This window comes from Triturus cristatus, chromosome 3_2 (assembly GCF_964204655.1).
Source record: "Triturus cristatus chromosome 3_2, aTriCri1.1, whole genome shotgun sequence".
NCBI classification, from domain to species: Eukaryota; Metazoa; Chordata; class Amphibia; order Caudata; family Salamandridae; genus Triturus; species Triturus cristatus.
Window position 1 is genome coordinate 947,666,966 of NC_140584.1, and position 8,934 is coordinate 947,675,899.

Sequence of the window (8,934 nt, forward strand, 5' to 3'; positions counted from 1 at the left end):
CCTTAATACAATTCTTTATATACAGTTCTGTATCCTGCCTTAGTGGGCTTTTATAATTGTGCTTTCGAAAAACCTTCAATGTCATGACTAATTGACTTCTGATGTAATAAAAGTCTAACTTATTGCTTCTTTTCATATTCTGAGTCTGTTGTTACAATTTATCCAATAACATCTAAAACTAACTTGAACAGTTATTCTTCTGGGCGGTACATTCTCTTTATTTTTCCTTTCTCTACAGATGCGTGTGCAGGTCCTCTTCCATGTTCAAGCCTCCTGGCTGCTTTGAATCTAACTCAATAATATAGCGAGAATCCAATCTTCTCAGCTTTTTCTCCCCATTTCCTCCTCTTATGTTTGCAGTCACAGAATCAGTCACATAGTAAGTTAAATCTCGAGTGTTCTTATTATGGACCTTCTCAAAGTGGCGAGCCACAGGATATGTTCGATCTCCATTTTTTATTGCCCTCAAATGTTGCAGAATTCTTTTATGGACCTCTAAGATTGTACTGCCCAGGTACCGCAGGCTGCACCGGCACTGAAGCACTTGGACAGCAAAATCTGTCTTACATGTAAACTTGCCCCTGATCTTACACATTTTATTAGCTACACCTAGTCTATATTGCTCTGTGTTTACTCCATGTGCACAAGCCTTACATTTCGTGCATTTAATGAAACCTTGCTGCTTGTTTAACCAAGTTATTTTAGGTTGCGGTTTCTTTAGAATATTTCTGACTAGTGCCTGTTTAAATGACCTCGCTTTTCGAAATGTGATCTGGGGTCTTCTAGGGACATGTTTACCCAACAGTGGGTCATTCCTGATTACATGCCAGTGCCTATTAAGCACTCTCCTCAGCTCATCATGTTGCTTACTAAATGTTGCAATGAATGTGCACTGATTCTCATTTTCCTTGATAGTTTGTTTATTAGCCTCAAAAAGTATTTCTTCTCTCTTTTTCTTCGAGGCTTTGCTTATACCACTCTCAATCCAATCCTCTGGGTACCCTCTACTCTTATTTTTAAAATGCTCAGCTCTCTTTTAGTTTCCCCTGTTTCGCTACATTTGTGCCTAACTCTCAGGCTTTCTCCATATGGAATATTTCGTTTTAAGTTTACTCGATGAAAGCTTTGAGCGTGCAATAGCCTATTTCCAGAGGTTGGTTTTCTGTATAACTTAGTCTCCACCTTTCCCGCATCGATGTACACAGTAACATCAAGGAAGTCTACACTTGAATGACTGATTACACTGGTGAAGTTTAAATTTAGATTGTTATTTTGGATCTTTTCAATAAAACCTTTCACCTCTTCCTCAGTGCCTTTCCACACTATGAACAAGCCGTCTATAAAGCGACTCCAATGAACGGTGTTATTGTCCCATTCATTTTGGTACTGCGTCCGGATCACCTGCTCCTCCCACCAGCCCATATAAAGATTCGCATAGCTGGGGTGAAGCAGGTGCCCATCGCAGTGCCGCATACCTGGTGAAATAGCTGACCATTAAACAGAAAAAAATTATTCTTCAAGCATTTCTCAATCATTCTGATAATCATTTGGGTGTGGACCCACAGCTTAAATGACCTTGTTCTCAGGAAGTGCCCCAATGCACGCAAACCTTCACTGTGTTTAATGCTGGTGTATAGTGTTGACATATCAATGGTTACCAACAAATAGTCCTCCTCCCAGGGAAGATCGTATATTCTCCTAAGGAAGACCCCTGTGTCCTGTATGTAGGACGGAAGTGTTCTCACTAGGGGCTTTAAAAAAGAATCAACAAACTTTGATGTATGCTCCAAGCCGCTACCCATAGCCAAGATAATTGGACGGCCTGGTGGGTTACTCATATCTTTATGCACCTTTGGAATTAGATAAAATACAGGTGTAACTGGTTGTTCAATCCTTAAAAATAGATACTCATCATGACTCAGGAGGCTCAGATCATATAATTCTTTGAGTTCAATATTAAACTCGTTATGGCTTGTCACATACATTTTTCATCAATTTTCACATAACAGTTCTTATTGTGTAGCTGCGTATGTGCCTCCGCCAAATATTTTTGTCTGTCCCACAGGACAATATTGCCCCCTTTGTCTGCATTACGTACTATGCAGTTGTTGTTATCTGCCAATTTTTGAATTAATGCATGATAAGTTCTCTGTTCTTCATTTTTATTTTATTCTTGCTTTGGCAAGTTTGTTTCTCCAATTTATTTAGTTCATGGGTTACCAAATCGTTGTACACATCAGTTACGTCTCTTGCAGTCATCGGGGTAAACGAGAGCTTGGTCTGAACATTGTCGGTGCATCCTGAAAAATATCGATATTTTCTTCTTCTGCTAATGTTACTGCGCCAGTCCCAATTTCTTCATTGGAATTTTCCACACCCATTGCTCTCAGTTCTAACATTAAATTCATGTCACTGACTGCTAAGTTACCATCTTGGTTTGTTGCAGTTGTTAGTGCTGGAACTCGTCTCATTGAGGGGTTGGATAAGAAATGTTTCTGTAGCTTCAACATTCTGATGAACTTAAAGAGATCGATCGTTGTTTGAACATAATTCAAGTCTGCTTCCTGACAAAATAATAGTCTCAATCTTAATATTTCTTGCTCTTGTTTTGTAAGGGTTATACTTTTTAAGTTTATTATTGATGTTGCTCTAGTTTCTTCCATTACTTGTTCCCTTTCTTCTTCTCCTCTGCGCCTCCTGCAGGCTGCCCCCTTCTGCCTCTTCTTCCTCTGCCTCTTCCTCTTGGTTGATTTAGACTCGGTTGGTGGCCTTTGATGCAAATTGTATTTCTTTTCTTCACGTAAAAAATCAAACTCGTCGATTACAGATGGTACTACTTGTTGAGCATTGACGTCATCTTCTAAATCTGTATCGATCTCTGAACTTTGCAGGCTGCTCTGTTCCGCGTGAATTTCTTGTGCAGATTTATTTGCCTTTTCCAACTTCTATACATCACTTGGATGGTGTTTACTTTGAGCCTGAGAGCGCACGTATTTGGTGACTATTGAAATTGTATTTTTTGCCAGTATGCTCCGCTGGCGCGTGTGCGCCACCATCCACGGGTGCCAGCTGTCCTGAAGGAACTTTGATGTTTAGGATATATATATGTATATATACATATCCATCAAAACCTTGCTCACAGCAATGAGGTGCCACACACAGCGCGTTTGTACTTCTCCTTTTATTTGGCAGCTTGTGGAGAAATCCACTTTGTCACATGAGCATATGTTCAGTAATGCCCTTCAGTTAAATGAATTCCTTGCCATACGTGTTTCTGGTAACAACTACCCTTGATCACTGGCTTCGGGCTTCAGGAGTTCAGCAGATTTACTTTAGCGCACCTGTACACTTTTAAGTGCTCTGCCCCAGTGGCAAAGCATTCTGGTCGATGTAGTACATCTGTAAGCATTGCCCTAAGTGGGTGTGCCGTTGTGCCCCCTGATACTGTCCAAAGTAAAATACCCCACTGGGTTGCTCACATGTCCAAAAGCGGAGCCTCCACCTTCTTCTGCTCACCAAATAGGACACGCTGTTTTTGCAGTGCTTTCCTTTCCTCAGCGCTGCCAATCCGCCTCGTATGCAGCAGGGCACCCCACGGTCTGAGCCGACCGCTAAAAATCCATCAAAACCTTGCTCACAGCAATGAGGTGCCACACACAGCGCGTTTGTACTTCTCCTTTTATTTGGCAGCTTGTGGAGAAATCCACTTTATCACATGAGCATATGTTCAGTAATGCCCTTCAGTTAAAAGAATTCCTTGCCATACACGTTTCTGGTAACAACTACCCTTGATCACTGGCTTTGGGTTTCAGGAGTTCAACAGATTTACTTTAGCGCACCTGTACGCTCTTAAGTGCTCCGCCCCAGTGGCAAAGCATTCTGGTCGATGTAGTACGTCTGTAAGTATTGCCCTAAGTGGGTGGCACTATGTTTGGGAGATAAAATAAATCCCATGAGCATGAGAATATCAATGTAAATATGTAACTAAAGTGGCAGTGCTTATATCAATCATGTAGTTGTAAACCCGCCATTATAAAGTTGATACAATGCAAATGCATAAATATTCAGTAAATGGACTATTGAATATACATATAAATATCAACATGGATAATGTCATATATAAAATGCAAGTGCACCTAGCTAATTGCTCATCAATAAATTAATACCATATCAATACAAAAAATTGTAAGGTGGGAAAGGACATTGATATTATAGCACATGATCACAAAATAAAATTATACATAAATACATTAAAACCGCTCAACATGTAATGGAATTGATATAATTCATAAACACCTTTTAAAAGCATATCATAAAAAAATAGAATTAGCATCAATGCTTTATATTGTATTAGAAACAGAAGAATGCCGAATTATAAGAAAGGAGAAAAAGAGAATATGTGCAAATGTGCAAAGGTGTGCAAAATATCTAATGTGCAAAAATAGTAAAGTTGCATAACAGCAGCTGATTCCCTAAAAGAACTACTTTTTCATATAAAAGTCAACATCACACAATTCGAAAAGATGTAAAATCTTCGAATTGTCTTAATAATTGGTCAGAATTGGAAATGATCAGAAAAAATTGATGAATGGCAATAAAAAAAGACTAATATATAAAGGCACATTCATGTAACGATATGTATAAGCTACAGAGAAGACAAAACTGGCAAAAGTTTTTTTTAATAAAATTGATAAAATATATAGAAATCTTATAAAAAATTATGCATATAATGACTCTAATGTTTAATGACTGACCATAATGTTCTTTTGTTTTTTGCAAATTAAAAAACAGAATTTAAAAAAAAAAAAAAGAAAACTTATGCATATCTTCATTGGTGTTAAATCCATTTGGCAGCTTAGTATCGGGGGCTAAAATAAAGTGTGTCTCTAGTTGCCTTAATTTTTACTCTCTGTTCCCTCCCTGGCCGGGGTTGGGAACGGCACCAAGCACAGAATAAGTGAAGTCTCTCAACTGATTATGATGGACTAGCTTGAAGTGCCTGGCAACCGGATAACTGGCATCCGAATTGACAATAGCCCTGATGTATTGAAGAACACGCTTATGTACAGGAAGTTTACTACTACCTATATATGCTAGGCCACAAGTGCATCTGAGAATGTAAACAACAAATTCTGTAGGGCAGGTCAGGTAATCCATAATCTCAACTTTTTTTATCGCTAAAAGCCGTCACATAATGAGTCATGTTATAAGCAAAAGTGCATGCGCGGCATGAAGTGCATTTATGGAAACCCTTACTAACCAACCATGATCGTTTGGTTAGAATTTCAGGACTCGATTTGACCAAGGCATTCCTCAATGAGGGAGCCCTCCTGAAAGTGAGATCAGGTAAGGCCGGTAAACTAGACCTCAAAGTAATGTCAGTGAGCACAATTGGCCATTGGGAGTAGATTATTTTTCGTATCTTTTGTTCCTGTACGCTAAAAGTCGTTATTAACTTTATTTGCCGTTTGTCTTCAAAAATATTCTCTGTAAGCGCTGCATCCACACTATTGATAGTTTCCCTAGGTCTGAGCAGATCTTCTCTTGGATGTTTATTGGCTTTCTCCAAAGCCAAAGTCAATTGTGTCATTTTATAGCCTCTGCTCAAAAATCTAGAGAGAGCCTCCTGCTGACATGTGTGTGTGTCATTAGCTGAACTACAGATGCGGCGAATCCGCAAGAATTCGCCATACGGGATGCTTTTGATCAAATGTCGGGGTGTGAACTCTCTGCATGTAAAATAGAGTTACCGGCAGTTTGTTTGCGATGTAATTTGGTATGGATTAGATTGTTGTCGATATATATAAGTGTATCAAGAAATTCTACACTTGTATCGCTAATATGAGCAGTAAATTTTAAATTAAGATCATTTTGATTAATGATGTTGATAAAATCCTGAGCCTTCTCATATGTTCCATTCCAAATTAAACAAACATCGTCTATATAGCGCCAGTAATATGCGACATGTTCATACAGCTCCATGTGTGTGGCCATGAGGACATGCCCCTCCTACCAGCCCACGTGGAGACATGAGTAACTGAGAGAGAAGCATGCCCCCATAGCGAAACCCCTAAGCTGTTGATAAATTGTTTGAACAAAAGAAAAAAAGTTGTTTTTCAAACACATCTCTGTCATTTCAATTAGCATATCGTTATGTTCTTTCATGCCAATATCCCTTTTGTCCAAAAATTATTTGGTAGCTGACAATCCATCCAAATGATTGATACTAGTATAAAGGGACTCAATGTCCATAACTATAAGTAAAAATCCAGAATGCCAAATAACTTTATCAAGTTTGCTCAGGAAGTCTGTAGTATCTCTAACGTAAGAAGGTAATGAAGTTACGTGAGGTTGGAGAAAAGTCTACATATTTAGACACATTTTCAAGCAGACTTTTCTGTGCTGAAATGATTGGACGTCCAGGAATAGGAACAGTCTTTTTATGCACTTTTGGAAGAAAATATAAAACAGGAGTAATAGGATGCTCAACTCTGAGAAACTTATGTTCATTTTTAGTAAGAAGCCCCATCCTTTTCCACTTATACAAACCCTTAGACACCTTATCTTGAATCGGTCGCATGTCCTGTTTGGAAGATTTTCTATAGCAGCAGCTATTTGAAAGATGTTGATCAGCCTCAGCCATATATTGTTCACGGGGCCAAAGAACAATATTACCCCCCTTATCAGATTCAATTTTTTGATGAGGGACTGATATTGAGCATTTTTATAGGTTCTGACATGTTTACTTGACAATACAGCTCTATTTAAATGCTTAAGTTCCTCAACCACTCTATCACTAAAAATGTCCACCGCATCTTTAGGCATAAGGGGGAGAAATGTAGAAGCCGGTTTAAAAGGAATTTTTGCTGCTTTGTTAATTATCATCTCCATTTCTGACATAGCTTCCTGTGTTGATGATTCAGCAGTGTCTGTAGATAGAGAATGCAACATTCGCAGATTCTGCATATTACTTACTTGAAGGGCATCAGAAGTGGATAAAGGACTAGATGAAATAGGCAGTTTATCAATTGGTTTATTCAAATGAAAAAATTTGAAAAGTTTCACTTTACGGATAAATTTAAAGACATCAATTCTAGTTTGACTGTAAGAGAATTGGCTAGGTGGACAGTATGTGAGACCAACAGATAGTAACTGGATCTCTGCATTATTCAAAACAGTATCCGAAAGGTTAATGACTGTGTTAGGGCATTCCTGACCTTCCATCTCCAATTCTGTCTTGGTTTCCCTCTCCTGGTAGTGTTGCCGGTGTCTGACCCGCCTTTCCTGCCTACGTTTGTTGACTGTTCCCCTTGCTGCATTAGAGGTTTGCGGGGTCGCAAGGTGTACCTCCGGTCCTCCCTGATAAAATTAAGTTCTTCACCAGGAGTAAAGTTACTCTGCCCTTGCTGCTGAGCTACCGAAAACACCTGGGCATCCATCTTCGGAGTCACTATTGGATGTTAGTGAGGCATGATCAGATATACCGTCCGCACCAATAGTGCCACTTTGCACTACCTGTTGGACTGAGTCAGGTACTTTATTTTTCATTGCTTGTCGTTTATAATTATCGAATTTCTTTGAGAAGGTAAAAATTCGGCCGGTAGCATAGTCGTTTTAATCTCTAGCAAATTTGAACACCTTACGTGCCTTAATAGTTTCTTCATGTTTCTTCATGTGGGCATCAATTTCTGCTCTTCCTTTGGCAATTTGATCTGTCTGACCTGTGGCATCTAACAGTCCGTTAATTTTTTCAATCTCCTAAAATAGTATTCCGGTCAAGCTCCGCATATTTAATTAAAATATGGATCATATTCATGGAGGCTTGTAAGTTGTTTTCTGCCCACTCTTGTAGCATTGCCGGATTAGGATTCTCGAATGTGGGAGCAATAAGAACACGTAAACCCCTGGGCACTCGATTTACTTCACATTACTTTTCTAGGGATTTTTTCTCCCACCACTTTGTGAGTTCATTTTTCATACGTTTCTCTAATGTTCTAAGCAGAGATTTAATATCCGGACTGATAGTGCTGTTTGTAGTCGCTCTTTGATCGATGTTGACAGTAGAGACATTCAGAAATAGGGCCTCAGCTGCCCCTTCCCTATCACGAAGCACGTCGCTGGATGCCATATTTGGGTGGTAACAGTATGCGTGACACTGCAGTCAATAGAATCAAACGTAGGCTGGGTTGCAATCCCCGGACCCACTAATCCAAACTGATAACGTATTAAAGGGTTTCCCTTACCGGTGGTTACTGCAGCTCAACAGGTCCTCCGACCTCGTAGATTCCGCCGTCACACGCCGGCGTCAGGAAAACCAGACACAAAATATTTCTATCGTTGCCGGGGGCACAGCAAAAGCAAACTCCTCCAGAGTAATGTCCAATACGTCGGGAAGACGTAGATGGCTGACTTAGCAGCTGTGCCTCTGAGAAGGAGGAGGGTTTGTGAATCCGGAATCAGTCCGCTCCGGAAGGTTAACAACGAAACTCCAAATCCTGGCCCGGTAGTCACTCCAGGAAACCACAGGCACACACTGGACCTCAGCGCACCCAGCACGAATCACGAGGACTTCAAATTGAAGTTGAAAGCAGTGAAAACATTTATTGGTAGAAAATCGCCACCAGATGATCAGGCATAGTGCCTGCCATGACGTGTTTCGCTCGCATCGCGCGAGCTTGATCACATGACGTGTCTCGTGATCTAAAGGCAATTTAAATAAAAAAGGCAGAAAACATGCTCAACTGTCTATCGACACGAGTGAACACCGTGAATAATAATGAAAAACAGACTAAATATCGCCACCATTTCCAATAGTTGAAAGATGGTTAAGAGGCTAACAAAATCAACCAGAAATATGTCATTACAGTGTCACTATGTTTGGGAGATAAAATAAATCCCATGAGCATGAGAATATCAATGTAAATATGTAACTAA

The 8,934-nt window shown here is 39.7% G+C and overlaps 1 long non-coding RNA gene across 1 annotated transcript in view; it reads right to left on the reverse strand.

Moving 5' to 3' along the window:
* The window catches only part of LOC146858857 (uncharacterized), a 106,259-nt gene extending 97,585 nt beyond the window's left edge, over window positions 1–8,674 (reverse strand). Inside the window, exon 1 of the long non-coding RNA XR_014980032.1 lies at window positions 8,244–8,674. This is a non-coding gene — a long non-coding RNA (uncharacterized LOC146858857). The remainder of the gene's footprint in view (window positions 1–8,243) is intronic.
* Window positions 8,675–8,934: the final 260 nt, after the last annotated feature.